At 35.1% G+C, this 19,818-nt stretch overlaps 1 long non-coding RNA gene across 3 annotated transcripts in view; it reads left to right on the top strand.

Annotated features, from left to right (window-relative positions):
* Positions 1–19,818, top strand: part of LOC118151595 (uncharacterized) — an 84,458-nt gene that overhangs the window by 35,540 nt on the left and 29,100 nt on the right. For 2 of the 3 annotated variants that reach the window (XR_004739991.3, XR_004739992.3), the window contains exons 3-4: positions 10,395–10,526; positions 15,758–15,858. This is a non-coding gene — a long non-coding RNA (uncharacterized LOC118151595). Of the gene's footprint in view, positions 1–10,394; positions 10,527–15,757; positions 17,182–19,818 lie in introns of those variants that run through there. The other variant, XR_013532687.1, reaches the window with a different exon arrangement.

Raw genomic sequence — 19,818 nt, forward strand, 5'->3', positions numbered from 1 at the left:
CAGGAAGACAGCATGTGCAGGGAATCTCCCATTTATAAAATCAGATCTCATGAGACTTATTTACTGCTTTGAGTATGGCATGGGAAAAACCACTTCCATTATTCAATTACCTTCTAATAGGTCCCTCCCATTACATGGGTGGGGATTATGGGAGCTACAAGTCAAGATTTTCTTTTATGGGTTAAGTTTTAAACATGTTTTGTTGAAGAAATCTTTCCTTACTCTAAAGTCAACAGCTTATTTAAGTATATTTTTCTTACATATTTAAGACCACGATCCATCTGAAATCTCTCTCTCTGTGTGTGTGTTTGTGTGTGTGTGTGTGTGTGTGTGTGTGTGTATATGTGTAGCATAAGCTAGAGGTTTCCTTTCATTTTTATTCCCTATAGATAACTACTTGTCCTGGTTCTGAGTTTTTTATTCTATTTCACTGATCTGTTTATCTTTTGCTGTGCCAATATTACATTGTTTTACTAACAATAGATTATTTTTAACAATTCTTAATATCAGTGGAGGTTACTTTTGTGTCATGACTATTACTGGGCCTTTGCTTAAATAGATTGAAAATTACCAAGTTCCATGGAAGATCCCTTTGTGGTTATGATTGGGACTATAATGAGTTTATAAATAATTTAGGGAAAATTAATTTGTAATTTGGATCATCCCATCTATGAATGTGGTATGCATTTTGTTTATGTTCTTTACTGTTTTTCAATAAAGTCTTACAATTTCTATAAAATGTCTGTATATATATATAATCTATATATATATATATATATGCTTTTAATTCCAGATATTTATTTTCTTTTTCTTTTTTGTTAGTAAAATGGATGTTTTAATTTAATGTTGTAATTGTTCTTTTATGGCATAAAATATTTTTATTGTGGTAAAATATACATAGCAGATTATTTAATATTTTAACTATTTGGAAGTGTATATAATTCAGTGGCATTAAGTGCATCCATGAGGTTGCATTACCATTGCCACCATCTATATGCAAAACTTTTTCATTAACCCCAACATAAACTCTGTAGTCATTAAACATAACTCTCCATTCCTTCCTCTTCACTGCCCCTCATAATTCTGTTCTATGTTCTCTCTCTAGGAATTTGCCTATTCTCAGTATCTCATATAAATGGGATCATGTAATATTTGTCCTTCTGTGCCTGGCTAAATTCACTTAGCATAATATTTCAAGGTATATCCCTGTCATTGCCTGTGTCAAAATTTCATTTTTTTCTTTTCAACTTTTAGATACATAGGGTACATATGCAGGTTTGTTAAATGGGTATATGGCACACAAGTAGTGGGCATTGTACCCAATAGGTAGTTTTTTAACTTATGCTTCTCTACTCCCTCCCTCTACTCTCTAATAGTTCAGTGTCTATTATTCCCATATTTATGTCTATGGGTGCTCAGTATTTCCCTCCCACTTACAAGTGAGAACTTGTGGTATTTGGTTTTCTGTTCCTGTGCATGGTTTTCCATTCATTTATGTAATCTCTGATGTCTTTCAGCATTGTTTTATGGTTCTCTTTGTAGAGATCTTTCAGCTCCTTGGTTAGCAGTTTTTCCAGGTATTTCATTTTATTTGTGGCTATTGTAAATGGAATTGTGTTCTTGATTTGACTCTCAGCCTGGACATTATCAGTGTATAGAAATGGTACTGATTTTAATACATTGGGTTTGTATTCAGAAACATCACCAAAGTTGTGTTTTCATTCTAGAGTTTTTAGGGTTTTCTAGGTATATGATCATATCATTAGTGAAGAAAGATAATTTGATTTCTTTTTTTTCTATTTAGATGCCTTTTGTTTCTCTTACCTGATTGCTCTGGCTATGACTTCCTTGTTTCTTTTTATACGTGAATAATATTCCATTTACTGTTCATAATGGAATTTTTTGTTTAATTATGTTAGTGAACACTTAGATTGTGTACACCGTTTGGCTCTTGTGAATAATGCTGCTATGAACATTGGTGTACAAATATCTGTTTGTGTCCCCACTTTCAATTTCAGTAAGTTAAGCACAGATTACCTAGCAATTCCACTCCTTGGTATGCTCTTTGTTATATATTCCACTAAGGAGTTGAGTTTCTGGGTCATATTATAGATTTATGCTTATCTTGTTGAGAAACCACCAAACTGTTCTCCATAGCAGCTTATGCCATTTTATATTCTTCGTAGCAATGCACAAGGGTTTCTATTTATGTATATTATTAGCATTTTTAAAGAAGTGATAGCCATAGTAGTAGGTAGTGGTACCTCCTTGTGGTTTTGATATTCACTTCCCTAATGACTATGTTGAGCATCTTTTCATATGTTTATTGGCCACTTATATATCTTCTTTGGAGAAATGTCTATTTAAATTTTTGCTTATTTAAAAGATTTTCACTGTTGAACTGTAGGAGTTTGTTTATATATTAGGGGTATTAACTGTTTAACAGATATGTGGTATGTGGTTTGTAAGTATGTTCTCCCACTCCATGGGTTGCCTTTACACTTTATTCATTGAGTCCTTTGATGCACAGGTTTAATTTTGGTGTAGTGCAATTCATTTATTTTTAATTTTGTTGCCTACGCTTTTGGTGTGACATCATAAAATCATTACAAATCTAATGTGATGAAGATTTATCCTAAGGTTTTCTTGTAAGAGTTTTAAAGTTTTTGCTGTTTGATTTATGTCTTTGGAACCATTTTTAGTTAATTTTTGTATATTGTCTTAGGTAAAGGTGCAACTTCATTCTTTGGCATGTAGATATCAAGTTTTTCCAGCACCGTTTGTTGAGAAGATAAAACGTCACTTTTCAAATCTTTATTAACATTTTTTATTCTAATACTTTTTCAATATATAAATTAGATTAATTTTTTTCTGTGAAGACACTTATTTCAGCTCCCAATATGTTTCTTTTTAAAACCTTTTGCCTTTTTTCTTTCTCTCCCCTTTCTTCTTTTCTTTCTTTTATACCTCTAAAATGTCTCCCTACTTCTTTCCTGGTTTACATGTCTTTGTAGAATTTACTTCAGTGTGTGTTGGATTTACCGACTTCAAAGACTGTGGCTTTCTTCGTAGGCCTTCCTCTTACTTCTTAAGAGTTCACTGCCTCCTGCTCTCATGTTTGTGTGTTGTAAGCAGTGTTGAATGAAGTGGTGATAGTTGGTACCCTTGTCCTGTTTCAGATTAAAGATATGCTTTCATCATTTATAAATAGTTGAAATGTTTTTTATAGTTTCTTTGTTTTATTCTTTATATAGTCTCTAACAGGTTGAGGAAGTTTCTACAAGGATGATTTCAGGTCATCTGCAAACAAAAACTTTCATTTCTTCCTTCAAAGATCAAGATAATATATAATGTGATGTCTTTACTGGCTTCAGGGCCACAAAATAGTTTTTTTTTTAAATTTTAGTTTCTTCTAGTTTTCAGATGTTTTTTAAAAATATTTTTAAACAAATTTTATTTTTGAAGAGCAGTTTTAGATTCAAAGCAAAATCGAGCAGAAGGTACAATGACTTCCTATACCCGCATCTCACTGCTTTCCTCATTATCAACATCCTCCACCGTAGTGGCACGTTGGTTAAAGGTGATGACCTTACATTGAGCTACCATTATCACCCAAACCTATAGTTTACATCAGGGTTCAGTCATGGTGTTGCACGTTCTTTAGGCTTGGATCAATCTATTTTGACATGCATCTTCAATTAATGTATGTATAAATAATGTGTATATGGATCAATTCTACTGCCCTAAAAATCCTCTGTTTCGTTCATTCACCCATCTCTATACCCAACCCCTAGCAACCACTGATCTTTTTACTTTTTCCATCATTTTGCCTTTTTCATAATGTCATAGAGTTGGAATCATACAGTATGCTGCCTTTTCAGGTTGGCATCTTTCAGTTAAGTAATATGCAGTCAAGTCTCCTCCATATCTTTTCGTGACTTCATACCTCATTTCATTTCAGTGCTGAATGTATTCCCTCATCTGTATGTACCACAATTTATTTATCTTTTCACTTAGAGGAGGACATCTTACTTGCTTCAAGTTTTTATAATTGTTAATACAACTTCTGTAAACATCAGTGTGTAGGTTTTGTGTGGATATAAGTTTTCAATTTCCTTGGGTAAATGCCAAGAAATGTGAGTGCTGGAACATATGATACCAGTATGTTTAGTTTTGAAAGGAACTTCCAAACTATTTTCCAAAGTGGCTATACTGCTTTGCATTCATACCACTAATAAATGAGAATTTCTGTTGCTCCATATGCTTGCCAGCATTTGGTGTTGTCAGTGTCCTGGATTTTGGAAATTCTAATAGATGTGTAGTGGTATCTGGTTGTTAGTTTGCCTTCCCCTGATATATGTTGTGAAGCATCTTTTCATATGCTTCTTTGTTATCTGTACGTCTTTGATGAAGTGTCTGTTCATGTATTTCACCCATTTTTTAAATGAGATTGTTTTCTTATTGCTGAGTTTTCAGACTTGTCTGTTTTGGATAGCAGTCCTTTATCAGATATGTCTTTTGCAAACATCTTCTCCAAGTTTGTGGCTTATCTATTTAAGCTCTTGACATTATCTTTTGCAGAGCATAAATTTTTAGTTTTGATGAAGTTCAACTTACTATTTCTTTGTTTCCTGAATCATCCAGTGATGTTATATCTAAACAGTTATCTACAAGCCCAAGGCCATGTAGATTTTCTCCTGTGTTATCTTATAAAAGGTTTTATATTTAGTTCTCTGATCTGTTTTCAATTAACTTTTAAGAAGATGTTAAATCTAAGTCTAGATTCATTTCTTTGCATTTGGATTTCTATTTCATTAAGCACCATTTGTTGAAAAGATAATTTTTTAAAAGTTATATTGCCTTTGTTTCTTCGTCAAAGATAATTTGATTATATTTATGTGGGTCTATTTCTGGGCCCTTTATTTTATTCCATTGAGCAATTTGTTTATTCTTTTACCACTACTATGCTGTCTTGATTGCTGTACTTTTCTATTAAATCTTAAAGTACTGTTACTTCTCCAACTTTGTTCTTCTTTAACATTCTGTTGGCTATTCTGGGATTTTTGCCTTTCCATGTACACTTTAGAAGCAGTTTGCTGATGTCTATAATATGACTTGCTGGGATATTGATTGGAATTGCATTAAATCTGTAGGTCAAGTTGGGAAGAATGAACATCACTACAATATTGACTCATCTTATCCATGAACATGAAATACCTCTTCATTTATTTAGTTCTTTGATTTCTTTTATCAGAGTTTTGTAGTTTTCCATATTTATACCTAAGTATTTCTTTTATTTATTTATTTATTTTTTGATGGAGTCTCGCTCTGTCACTGGGCTGGAGTGCAGTGGCAAGATCTCAGCTCACTGCAACCTCCTCCTCCCAGATTTCAAGTGATTCTCCTGCCTCAGCCTCTCGAGTAGCTGGGACTACAGGCATGTACCACCATGCCCAACTAATTTTTGTATTTTTAGTAGAGACAGGTTTTCACCATGTTGGCCAGGATGGTCTCCATCTCTTGACCTCGTGATTCACCTGCCTTGGCCTCCGAAAGTGCTGGGATTACAGGCATGAGCCACTGCGCCCAGCCAGTATTTCATTTTTTGCAGCACCGATTGAAATGATATTGTGTTTAAAATTTCTAGTTCCACATGTTCAATACTGATATATAGAAAAATAATTGACTTTTGTATGTTAACTTTGTATCTTCAACCTTGCTATAATTGGTTATTAATTCCAGGAATTTTTTTGTTGTTATTGATCTTAGAGGATTTTCTACAAAGATGATTATGTCATCTGTAAACAAAACAGTTTTATTTCTTTTTTCCCTTAAATATCAAGAGAATAATTTAATATCTTTGCTGGTTCTAAGGCCATAAAATGTTTTTTTTTTTCAATAAAAAATTTGATTTTTCTCTTCTGATCTTATTACATCAGCTAGGGCTCCTGGTATGATATTGAAAAGGAGTACTGAGAGCAGACATTCTTGTCTTCTTTCATATCCTGAGAAAACTTTGATTTTCTTGACATTAAATATGATAGTTGTAGATCTTTTCTAGTTGTTTATCAGGTTGAGAAAGTTCTACTTTATTCCTGGTTTGTATCATGAATCAGCACTGGATTTGGTCAACTGCTTATTCTGTATCTATTAAGGTATTGTATGGTTTTTCTTCTTTAACCTCTTGATGTGATATTTTATGCAAATTGATTTTCAAAAGTCAAACCAGCCTTGCAAATCTGACATAAATCCCATTTTGTCATAGTGTACCTTTTTTAAATACAATGTTGGATTGATTTTGCTAACATTTTGTTGGGGGTTTTTGCATATATGTTCATGAGATATATTAGTGTGTAATTTAGTGTAATGTCTTCATCTGGTTTTGATGATCTGGTAGTTGGCCTCATAGAAGTATTAACATTTCTCCTCTTCTGTCAACTGAAAGTGATTGTAGAGGATTAGTACAATTCATTCCTTAAATGTATGCTGGAATTAGTGAAGTCATCCAGGTCTGGTGCAATTGATTCAATTGATTTCATTGTTATCTGCCTATTCAGATTGTCTACTTGTCCATTTGCTAGATTTAGTGGATTTTGTCTTGTAAGGAATTGGTTCACTTTACCTAAATTATCAAGTTTGAGGCATAGACTTGTTTACAACATTGACATATTATCATTTTAATTCATATGAGGTCTTTAGTGATGCCCTTCTTTCATTTCTGATATTAGAAGTTTTGTCCTTTTTTTTTTTTGTTAGCCTGGTGAGACACTGTATTTGTATATTTTTAAACTCACATTAAATAACTAATATTTTTCTTGCACATTTTGAGGGAATAATATAGTTTTTATTCCTTAATATAAAAATATGAATTATAAAGATAAACCAATTTTGGATTTTTGGACTAAATCTGTCTTAGTAATGATATGTTTAGTACCCTTTTTATTCATTGCTAAATTCGGTTGCCTAGTATTTCACCTTGAGGTTTAGCATCAATATTCTTAAACTTGATATATATTTTTAAAATATTTTAATTATATAAGGTTTCTAGCATGCTAACCTTGTAAAATGAGTTTAGAAATATTTCCTCTTTTTCTGTTCTTTTTCACTTATATTTACCTTGCATATATCGTAGATCCTAACTGTTGAAACTTCTGTAACGAATGTTTTTTTTAGAAAGTTTTTAAAGATCAAGATAATTTAGTATCCTTGCTGGTTCTAGGGTTACAAATAGTTTTCTAATTATTGAATTTTAACAATTCATATTTTTTTCTAGGAATTTGTCAATTAAAAACAATTCAGATTTATTAGTGATGTCAGTTGTAACGTTGTGAATAATCTCTTTTAGTCCCTGTAATTGTTATCTTTAAGTACCAAAAGGACTGGGTTAAGGGATACCAAGGTAGCTGGCAGCACGTTATTTCTGGATATGTCTGTGAGGGTGTTTCCAGAAGAGATCATCTGAATCAATGGACTGAGTAAGGAAATCTGCCCTCCCCCAGTGTAAGTGGGCACCATCCAATCCATTGAGGAGAGAAAGGCAAAGGAAAGTGAATTCTTTCTCTCTCCTGGAGCTAAGACATTCATATTTTCCTGCCTTTGGACATGAGAACTCCGGGCTCTTGAGTTTTCATGCTTTGCAACATATAGCAGCTGATCCCTTGGTTCCCAGGCCTTTAGACTCACGCTGAATTATACCACCAAGTCCTGTGGTTCTTCAGCTTGCAGATGGTGAGTCATGGGACTTCTCACCCTCAATAATCATTTGAGCTAATTCCCATAATCTGTCGTCTCTTATACAACTATACATTTATATCTATACGTGTTTATATGTCCTATTTGTTCTGCTTCTGTAGAGAATCCTAATACCATTTTGTTTTTCATTTCTAATGTTTGTGATTTCTCACCTTTTCTTTCTTTATAAATATTACAATAAATTTATTTTTATTAGTTATTTGACAATTTTCTTTAAATTTTGTTGTTACTTTTAGATTATGCTTTTAACTTCATTACTTTATGATTTGATTGGTTTTTGATTTATCCTACTGTCCATTTTCTAACTTCTTAAAACTTTATTCTTTGTACATTTATATTCTGCTTTTCTTCCTTTAAAAATGCATTAAGATACTAATTTTCTTCTATGTCCCATTCTACTTGTATCTAGTACATTTCATATGTAATATTATTGTATTGTTCATGTCTTTTCAGTATTATATTTTTTGTTAAAGACTTTTATATTTTTCTGTATTTTACAAATACTATTCCTGTTAATTTGCCGACACTATATGATATGTTTAAAATGTCCCAGTGTAACGGTGTACTTGTCAGTTTCTCCTAGGAGTCTTTTCAAGTTTTGCTTTAAAAAATTCAAAGCTCTATTATGGAGTAAACTTCTGGTGCATTGAACCTTTTATTGATAAGCCATGATCTATTTCTAGCAATATGCTATTTTGCTTCAGGTCTAGATTGTCTTATAGACCTGTTATCTTTGATCTTCTCTTATCCCACATTTAAATAAAAATTATGAGTGTTTCTATTTTGTTCTTATTCTGCACATGTAGCTTAAATTTGAGTCCTGATTGGTTGATCAGAGGCTAGGGTTTAGGATTCTTATGGAAGATTTTTCTTCTTTACCTCTCATCTTCTCTAGCAAAGGCAACAATTTTGTCTACATTTGTAAAGTGGGTTTGTTTTCCTACCAGAGAAAATACATTTCAGAAGATGCAGCATTCCTTCAGTGGTTCTGGGTTTTTGCAAGTGAGAAGCCATTCTCTTCAATCTCCTACTTTTCTTGGACTCTAGTCTTTGTTACCTGTGCTTTATGTCCCTTCTCAAACAATCTTTTTGTAATTAGGGATAACCATAAGTTCTGCCATCAACACTGGCTCCTGATGATCAATTATCTATAGATTTGTTCTTTATTGTCGCTTCCAATCAGCTAAATAATATGAGCATGTTTTTAATGGTTTTACTCAGTAATTTTAGCTGAGCTCTTCTTACAGTGGTTTCTGTGGACATTGCTTTCACACTTACACCTATCACTTAGACTTCTCTTTCTTGCAACCAAGAACCTTAAGCAACCTGTCTCATGGTGTTGTGGAGAGGATCTGATGACACAGTTCCATCACTAATATACTACCACTTAGCCAGTAAATTTTAATTATTGTTTTATTGTCATTATTATGATGTAATCATAAGACAAATGATAACAATCTCAGGAATACTTGAAAATTTCCAAAGGATAATCCCTAAAAGACAATACTGAATTCAAAGACGTATATTTTTTTTGGGCAAATATAAGACATGGATAAAGCAGGTGTTTTGAGGAGGAAATGAGATAGGTACTATCGCTTCATACATTATAGGTATGAAAACAGTATGAATACGTTTCTTGAAAAATGCCATCTACTCATCTGTGAGTTTTACTTTAATATGGAAAATATTCTAGTATAGATCATTGCAATATTTCCTTTATATGTTTCAAACTGTAGAACAAGATCAGAATAAGAGAGCAAGATTACTAATTTTACTTTTGGAGTATTAGTAAGTGTCAAACTACTAACAAAAATTCATTAGTGAGATTGTATTCCTTCAGGGCGGAAGTTGGTAAATATTCAAGGGTATGTTTAATTTTGAATTATTCTAAATTTTTCTTTAAACCAGGAAGTTTTTCTGAAAACACATTATGCATATGCACAGAGAGTGATTAGTAAAGTCATATTTGAATTTCATGTGCTTCTGGTTTGAATTAGACTTTTAATCCTCAGTATTTTAATATAATTTGCAATTTCTTTTTTATTTTCAAAATTAAAGTTTCCCAGTAAGTTAGGTTTTAAAATGTTATATGCCTTCTGTTTTCTTCTAGAAATTTCAGTATTTGCCAGTAGGTTTTATGCCATTATATATGTGATAGTTCAGGTAAACTGCAGTAATTTTAATGTACATTAAATGCTCTTCTAATGTGTTGGCAGAGCCTTACTCAAACTGTTCTTTATTGTCTATTTACATGAAACCAAACACCTGTGAAAGGATTTTACCATTTTTTTCTTGAAAGAAGTTAGCAATAAGCCTTGGTCAGCTATTGTTCACAAGCAAGTCACAAAAAATCTTGCTGTCACTTTCTTAAGAAAAATAAATTTTACTTTGGCCTAATGAATTTGCAAAGTTACTTTGAGGAAACATTTTCAATATACTGTAATGTCTTCCTAGTTAATATTGCTATTGAGGGTGATCAGGCTGTTGAATCCATCATCAGTGAGAAAATGAAATTACAACTTGGCTTCATCTCTGCCAATCATTTCCATCTAGAGACGTCTGTAAAAGGAGCATGACTTCCCGGCGCTGTTTTTTGAAATCATTTCCTCATTGTAAATAACGTTGTGCTTTCTTCTTCCTAGAATTGGACTATCAAAACGACCTAAAATGTCAAAGAATTACTCATAAGAGACATGGTAGGGAGAAGATGTTCATGTCCTAATCCTCAGAACCTATGAAAAAGTTACATGGAAAGTGAAGAATTAAAGTTACAGGTAAAATTAAGATCGCTAATCAGGTGATGTCAAAATAGAGCAATTATCTAGGATTATTTGTATCCTAGATAATTTGTATCCAAATGTAATCACAAAGTACTTTACAGGGGAAAATAGAAGAGAACTGCCGACAGTATCGTGAGAGGAATGGGTTTGAAGATAAAGTAAGGCAGTAAAGGAATGAGGTTAGCCCTTAGTAGATGGAAAAGGCAAGCACACAGATTTTCCCTGAGCTTCTAGAAAGGAATGCATCCTGCCAACAACTTGATTCTAGCCTAGTGAAAGCCATTTCAGATGTTTGACTACCAGAACTGTAAGATCTACATTTGTGTTTTTATAGACCAGAAAAGAGTGGGATAATTTGTTACAGCAGTAATAGAAAACTCATACAAGGGGTAAAACCAGTGTAATCATATATTAACTTTCATGTCCTGTTTTTAGTAGAGAATGAAAAAATGCAAGATATTATTTTAACTGGCCTCTAGACTTTTAAAACTAAAGTTTCCATCTTCTTGTTTATCTACCCTAGTCTGGAGACTCATACAGGTGTTGTCTCATATAGTTCAGCATAGAATGAGTTGGTATCATGAAGTGGTTCAGGTGAGTATATTAGGAAGGGAAGCAACAGAGGTGTAGTTTACTGTAAGCCAAGCAATATTTCAGACTATTGTAGATGGCCATGTTCTTGTTGGGTCAGACTGAAAGGACAATTATCAGTGTTATAGTTTCTTTTTTGGAGAGGGACAAGAAAGCTCACCCATCACTTATTTAATTCTTTGAAAACACTATATGGGAAGTGTCACCTAGGACCCAATCATTAGACTTTAGAAAACTTTTTATTTGAAGAAAAACATAGATATGAAATCTCTACGAAGAAGTACAGAATAATTGATGTGCAGCTAACCACAGAAAAGGTAAATAGTAAAATCCTTGCACTGGAACTCAATGGATAATCCTTAAACTAAGTTCCTTCAGACATTGAGCAAAGGTAACCTTTGAAAAATATGCAACACCATAAAGCAAAGGTTATAGAAATAATGTGCTAATATTTCCTGGGTTCAAAATTATTCTTTTTTCTGTCAATCCAACAAGAAAAACATAGTAGGCATTTTTTTTCCTAGTGTTTTTGTAGTAGGCTTTGTTGACAATAAATACATAGCTTGAGTATGCTAGAGAGAGAGTCACTCCCCCCAATTCCAGTGCTTCCATGACATATGAAAGAGAAAGTAGAGAACTATTTAGAAGCAGCAAATTCAATCTGATGAAATACGTGCAGTATAAGTCCAGGGGCAGCAGACGCTCTGCAGTAGTGTGCAATTTCTGATTTGTGAAGTGACTAATTCTACAGTTAGTAGGTGACTCACATGGGAGTTTTAGTGTAGGCTGCAATAATCAATCAGAATAATGCAGAAACCAACAACAACAAAAAAAAAACTAGACTATACCCTCTCTTCCATGAATGAGAACGTTCTAATAAAGTAATTAGCAGGACTTGATTAAATGTAAAACCACTCTACACTATATTATGTAACTGTAGTTTCTGTGACGGTGTGTATTGTACGTACTTGTGTCTGTCTACATCTCTCTGTGCTTAAGGTATGTTGGATGATTAGATCATCACAGACACTTAATTCTATAAAATGGTTTCATTTTCTACTGATACTTTCTTGTCTTTATAAGCTCTACAATAGGGGAATTTCCCTTTGTACTATTTATCAGAAGATCTGAACTGGGTAAAATCTTTGGCTTTTGAACCAGTAAACTGAAACCAAGCGTAAACACAATGTCTTATAAAATGGTGCCTAAACAAGACCTAATCCTCTGAGTATATGACCTTTCATGTAACTCTTACTAAGAGGATTTATAATAAAGTATTACAAAACAGCAGTATTTCACACTCATTATAAGTAGATTGTCTTTATTCTCTCAAAAAATACCATGAAGCATGGACTAGTATCATTCCTATTTTACAAAGAAACTGGGGCTGAGAGTTCTGGGAACTTATCCAAAATCAGCTAATAACAGAATGAGGATTTGAATACAGGGCTGCCTAAACCCAAAGGGTGTGGGCTTAATGAGTATGTTATGATAGAGCCACACATTCCTGAAGAAAATAAAGGGTTACACTGACCAGAAGCATTGGGGTATCTGCAGTTTTTATTCTGAGACTCTTCTATTTCTCTGAATGCTGAAATTTTCCAGCATTAGACTGATGTGACCTCAATTCAGTATCTCTATATCTCTAAGTTTGTCGACAGGGAAGTTGCAGAGGAAAGCAAAGCAAGGTGTATATTGTCATCAACTGCGTCTTGTATTCTTATCTCAGGTTTTGACTGGGCTTCAGCTTCCTCACCTTCCCTATCTAAGTCACTGCTGTTTCAAGGCTTACGCGGAGGAGTTTGCCTCAAATAGATATGCACCTTCTCAGCCTTGGTCATACAAACAAATATACTGACCTTGGGTAACAAGGAGTCTGTTTAAGAGTTGGATGCAAAGTTATATGTTTCCAATTACCAAGAAATATGGCAAAACCTCTCAAACCTGGCCAAATGCCTGGGACCCTACATAGTAATTTATTCAAGGGCATTCAAAATATGATATTCATATTGTCAAATATTTTAAAGTGATAGCAAGACTAAAGCACAATGCAAGATGGCTGAAAAGGACTGACAATTTTTTTAGTGAGCCAGCAGATGGCAAATGTAGTTCAGTAGCAGAATGCAAAATGAAGTGATCGCAAATGTTGTGTGTTCATCATACAACATACCGATAGGAAAACAGATTTTTTGTGGCCATTATATAAAAATTATGGAAACTATTAGTTTAATCCATAACTATTAAGTTCCATTTTTAATATCCACTATAATATATGCATGCATATATTTAAATAAATAAGGTATGAATATATTTGCAACAGTCTGAGAATTCTTGTGCTGGGTCATGTTCAGCAAGGGGTTGTGTGGCTCTAAACATAACAGATATAAAATTTCTGTCGGGAGGTTTTCCTATTCAGGAATATTCAAGTTGCAATACAAGAAGCTCCAGTGCTATGAAGTGGACTTCTTGGGAAAGATTGATAAGACAATATATTAGAATAGAAAGCTAATTTTTTTTTTGGTAAAAAATTCTCCCAAATAAAACTATTACGCTCTCAAATTGGTCTGTATTCCTGTCTATATAAGTTTTCTGGGGCTGCCATGACAAAGTACCGTGGGCTAGGTGGCTTAGATAACAAACATTTGTTTCCTCCTATTTCTGGAGGGTGAAAGTCCAAGGTCAAGGTGTTGGTAGGCATGGTTTCTTTTGCGACTTTCGTCCTCCTCCTCCCTGTGTCCTCACATGGTCTTCTGTTTGTTCTGGTCTGTGTCCCAATAGCCTCCTCTTTTTTTTTTTTTTTTTTTTTTTTTGGAAACAGCGTCTCAGTCTGTCACCAGGCACCAGGCTGGAGTGCAGTGGGGCAATCCTGGCTCACTGCAACCTCTGCCTCCCAGGTTCAAGCAATTCTCCTGCCTCAGCCACCTGAGTTGCTGGGATTACATGTGTGCACCCATGCCCAGCTCATTTTTGTGTTTTTAGTAGAGACAGGGTTTCACCATTTTGGCCAGGCTGGTCTCAAACTCCTAACCTGAAGCGATCTATCTGTCTCAGCCTCCCAAAGTGCTGGGATTACAGGCATAAGCCACAGCGCCCAGCCATACCCTCTTCTTATAAGCACAACAGATTGGGTAAGGGCCCACTGTAAAGGCCTCATTTTAACTTGGTCACCTCTTTAAAGGCATTATCTCCAAATGCAGTGACATTCTAAAGTACTGGGAGTTAAGACTTCAACATACACATTTCAAGGAAAGAAAATTTAGGCTGTAACACTGTCTTGAAAGTATAATGTTAGAAATAAACTTTTCTCATTACAATTCAGTGTTCTTTTACTATGGAATACACATTAATTGAAGTATCTTGTATAATAGATATGGCTGTGTTGAAGTTTGTAGTTTAATTGCCCAGAGTATGGAGTCTAACTAGATCATAAAATACTATTCCCATTTCACATAATCACAGATTAGTCTCTAGGCACTTCATTCACTTTTCTACCCACAGGTAAAACTTATTGCTTCATTCAGGCTCAAATCTACTCTCCAGATGAATTAATTTTTTGTTCAACAAATATTTATTGGAATGTTCATACAGTCTAGAGTTTATCATTGCATCACTGGGTGCCTCAACATTGATTATGGTTGGATTGGACTACAAGCTAGTAATGGTGTCAGTAAAAATAATAAAATAATGAAAAAACCTACTCAGCAGTTTGCTATGTGTTTGGTACTGTAATAAAATTAACTACATTATTTAATTTCACAATACTCCTATGAGGAGAGATAGTTTTAATCCACATTGATGAAAATGGGACACAGAGAGGTTGTATCAGGGTGCTCATTTTCTGTTGCTGTGTAAAAAATTACCACAAATGTAGTAGCTTAAAACTACATCCTTTTAACAACTAAGAGTTCTGCAGGTCAAAAGTCTATCATGGTGTGGCTAGATTTTCCGCTGAAGATATTACAAGGCTGAAATCAAGGTATTGGCTCAGCAGAGTCTTCATCACAATGCTCTGGGAAAACACTGCTTCTAAGCTCATTCAGGTGTTGGCAGAATTCAATCCCTTATGGTTGTAAGATGGAGATCCCTGTTTGCTTGCTCAGTGTCACCTGTGGGAACCTCTCAGCTTCTAAAGGCCACCTATATTCCTTTTCATCTGGTTCCCTCCATCTCCCAGCCAGCGATAGTCCATTATATCCTTCTTATGCTGCAAATTTGACTTCTCCCATCTTTTTGACCTCAAGATGCAGATTTGAAGGACTCTTATGATTAGTCTAGTGATACTCAGATAATTTCCCTTTCTTAAAGTTAACTGTGCCACGTACGATAACCTAATTGTAGAAGTAAAATTCATCATACTCACAGACTTGGGTTTTATAAGTCATGTATACTAGGGAGGGATATATATTGAGTGTCATCTTAAAATTCTACCTAGTACAGTCAGTTAACTCTGGCTCCAGTGATGTCGTGTAACAGCACCACAAACCCTCAGCAGCATGTAAACCTCTGCATTTATTTGCTTAACACATCTGTGGGTTGGTTGGTGGGGACAGGAGGTCAGTCAGTCTGATCTAGGCTCATTTTGGGTTCCTTCCCTGTGGCAGCTTTCTTACATGAGTTTCTTGTCTCTGTCCTAGGCTGATGGGCTACTTAGGCCTGATGGTGCTCAAGCAAAGATGCAGAGGCAAGCAGAAAGTTGCAGGGCTCTTATGGCATCGTCTCAGAATCAATGCTTCTGGTACTGGTCACTTGCTTTTCATTTGATTGGCATAAGCAAGAAAAAAGATGAACAAAGTAAAAAGAAAGATGAATAAAGTCAAAGAAATACTAATTTTTTTATTCCTATAGTGAGAAGAACTGCAAAGTCAGAAGACAAGGTAAATACAGGGGTGAGTGCAGAACTGAGGCTGAAGATCCATCTATCAGAGCTAGGCTTTGCCACAGTGAACTTCCACTCAGCCTTTCGTGGGAATCCTATTTCATGGGAATCCTGAATGGGTGATTAGTTCTGATCACTCCTTGTATGAATCATTCTTCCATATTTGGTAGATCAGTGTTTTCTGTAAAGATCAGACAGTCACTATTTTAAGCTTTGTGGACTACGTTGTTGTTGCCACAATTGCTCTGTTCTGCAATTGGTGCATGGAAGCAGCTAGAGACAATGCATAAATAACACTTTATTTTAAAAAACTGTCCACAGATTGGATTTGGCATGTAGGTTGTAGTTTGCTGACTTTTGGTCTATGCTGTGGTTTGAATGTGGTCTCTTTGGCCCCACCAAAGTGCATGTTGAAATTTGGTTTTCAATGTGGTGGTGTTAAGAGGCAGGATTTAATGAGCAGCTTTTGAGTGATGAAGGCTCCGAGCTTTCTGGAGACTGGATTAGTTCTAGAGAACTAACATAACACTCCTAGAGAGTAGGGTGTTATAAAGCCAGAAGGCCTCCCAGTTTGTTTCTTCGAACATGTCTGCTCTTCTTCAAACTTGTCTGCCATGTTGTAATACAGCACGAAAGCCCTTACCAGAAGCCAGGACCATGCTCTTGAACTTCCCTGCCTGCAGAACCATTAGCTAAATAAATTTCTCTATAAACCTCTTTTATTTATAAACTACACAAATATTCAGTGGATTCCAAAAGTAAACATTTATTGCTTATGCTCAAAGCTCTGCAGAGAAACTACAGTTTGGCTCTTCTGTGTTGGCCACACTAAATGGCTCTGCTTCAGGCTATGGGTTGGCTGGTCTTGACCCCAGGCAGCACACTGAGTTAGGTCTGCTACATGGGTGTTTTTTCTTGGGCCCAGGTTAAAGGAGAAGTTATTATCTGATAGACACTCTGCTTGTGGTAGTTCAAAAACTGGAAGATCCAAGAATGAGCTACAAGTTTTTATGTCTACTAGTGTTCCATTAGCCAAAATTCACATGGCCAAGCTGAACATGAATAACATGATAAAGGATACTCTATGATGTGAAAAGGAGGGGAATGAATATTTGGAGAAAAATAATCCAAATTATTACACTTGGTTGAATTACAAAATAAAACAATTTTTAAAATTGTCAATATTTTTGTTTCTTGTGCTTACAAACATTTTGTACAAATTAACTCATTTATTAAGTCGTGGAACATTTTTAAATAGACAGGAGGCTCTCCACTCTAAATATGTACATAGAAGAGAAGAGTTTAGATTATCATTTACATATTCTCCTCACCCCATTAATTCACTTGGGATATCCACCAGCTAGGAAACATCAGGAAGAAAACTGACTGGATGAGGTCAATCACTGCCCACAGAAATTATGACAACTGCCAATCAAATTCTCAGCATGGAAATCTGCAGAAGCACTGCAAGGAAATTTGTAGAATCTACTCTATTGCTGATTAGTTCAATTTCATGTACTTCTTGATGCATCGAGGTAAAATTTGGCCACATAAACCAAGGGGGAAGTCCAGATATAAAGCTGACTCCAAGAGTTGAGAATCATTTCTTGGAAACACTTTATATAAACAGGTGGTTCTCAAATTTGTCAGGATATTAGTGTCACCCAAGCAAATAATAATAAATCCCACTTGAAGATTCTGGCAAAATAGTTGCAGTGGTAGCATACTTTTTCCAAATATTCCATAAAACCAGCTAGAATAATTCAACAGCAAACCCAGACACCCTTGGCCTGTATTTATAATAAAGCTAGGTGACAAGAATTTTGGGTTATTTGTTGCTGCAAAACAAATCATCACCAAATTTAGTGGCTTAAGATAACATTTTATTATCACTCATAATATCTGTCGGATAGAAAATTTTATAAATGGCTTAAGCGGGTGGTTCTAGCTCCAGGCTTCTCCTAATGCTACAGTCAGACTGTGGCTGGAACTGGAACAATAGGTGCTGAAGCAGCTCAGGATTGGCCAGGTAACTTCCCTCTTCATGTGTTCTCAGGATCTCTCCTTATGGAATCTCCAGATCATGTCTCATGGGCTTCCTCAAAACATAATATCCTCTGGAAAGACAGCATGCCTATATTATGGCTGAAGATTTCAAGAGTATTTCATCAAGAAAGGCAAAAGCTTTGTACCTCAGATCCAGCCCCAGCAGTCACCAGTGGCATTTCTGTCATACTCTACAGATTCAGTCCAAAACGCCAGTTAAGTTTCAGGGAGAGAAGATACAAATTCCATCTGTCGAGGGCATGATGTCAAAACCACATTGTAAAGCAACTGTGTGGAATGAAAGATATGGCTGCAGCCATCTTTAAAAAAGTATTGTCCTCTACACAGCACATCTTCATAAACATATAGGTGACTGGAGGACATTACCTATAGCCCCAAGTCCCGCTTGGAATTGGCATGCTGTGGGAGGAAACAGCAGCAGCAGGCAGCTTCTGATGGACTTGGGAACAGAAAAATCGCAGAATAGCTGATAGGTATTCACTGGAAGCACTGCAGGTGAATTTCAGAAGAGCAGCTGCAATTTTGCCTTTTCCACTAGGGAGGTTATGTAACAGTTAGGCTGGAGAGGTCTAGCCCTTATGTACACTCAAGACAATCCTTCCAGCGGTTTCTTATAAAACAGTGTTCACAATGGGGAAAAACTGCTGGAAAATGAATCTTAATAAGTAGGATGGGGCATTGTACATGAAGAAAAAGTTGCTCATAAAATTTCAGAGGAGAATAGACTCAGGATAACTCAGGAAGTGACTTGTCTTAATTTGGTACTACACAAACACAATAGGACATTCATGATCAAGGACACAAACTACGGATAAACCTGCTAGATTCAAAAACTTAGCAGTTGGGTCATAACCCTGGTTTTACACAGCCTGGATGAGAGTCTAAAAGCAGACAAAGGCCAAATAGATACAGGCTGAAAACCAGGATCTTTCAATCAACCAGAGACTCATAAGAAATAATTTGAAAGGCAGAGAGTGAACACCTCATGTTGTTACTTTTAACTCTCAGTTTTATGATAAGATATAACCAGCTGAATAAAGCATGGCTGAAAATAACCCTCATAATTTTTGCCAGTTGAACTTCCATTCATTTACTTATGCATTCATTCCTTAATTCACTCATCAAGTATTTATTGAGCCCCTACTGTGTACTGGGAACTGGCACAATAACTGGGAGTATACTTGACTTGCTTCTTTGCTCTTCTGTTGCCTGCTCATTTTATTCCCAACTGAATCTCATTTGGATCCTAACTCAGTTCAACTCGGTTTCTTTTATCTTCATGTGGTCTCAAAGCTTGTATTTGGTTTCCCTGAGTTTGACTCCCTGTTCTCCCTAATGTGCTCTGTGTGGACTAACCTCTTCATCTTTTTATTCTGTATTGTAGAAGATCTGTCCACCTTAGACTTGAACTCTTGGTCTCTGGAAAAGTTAGTATTGTTCTTTTTCCAACAGGGGTAGGAAGAAGTTTTGGGTAGATTGCATGGAGAGGAAATTTTGACACACGGTGATTAAGGCTTTACTAATGTGTTGGGCACAAATGTGCAATATTAGAGCCAGAAAAGAAATGTAAGATGATATGTGTCTTATATTTTAATACAGATATATAATTTTGAGAGTATATAGAGGTGCATAGTTTCTGTTTACCTTACCATGTGTTAATATTATACATATCAAGAAAGACTGTGTTAAATCATAGTTTGAAGATAACTGACTTTTGATTTTTATAAGCACTTGAACTATTGATATTTCGGG

The sequence above is a fragment of the Callithrix jacchus genome, chromosome 2 (assembly GCF_049354715.1).
Source record: "Callithrix jacchus isolate 240 chromosome 2, calJac240_pri, whole genome shotgun sequence".
NCBI lineage: Eukaryota > Metazoa > Chordata > Mammalia > Primates > Cebidae > Callithrix > Callithrix jacchus.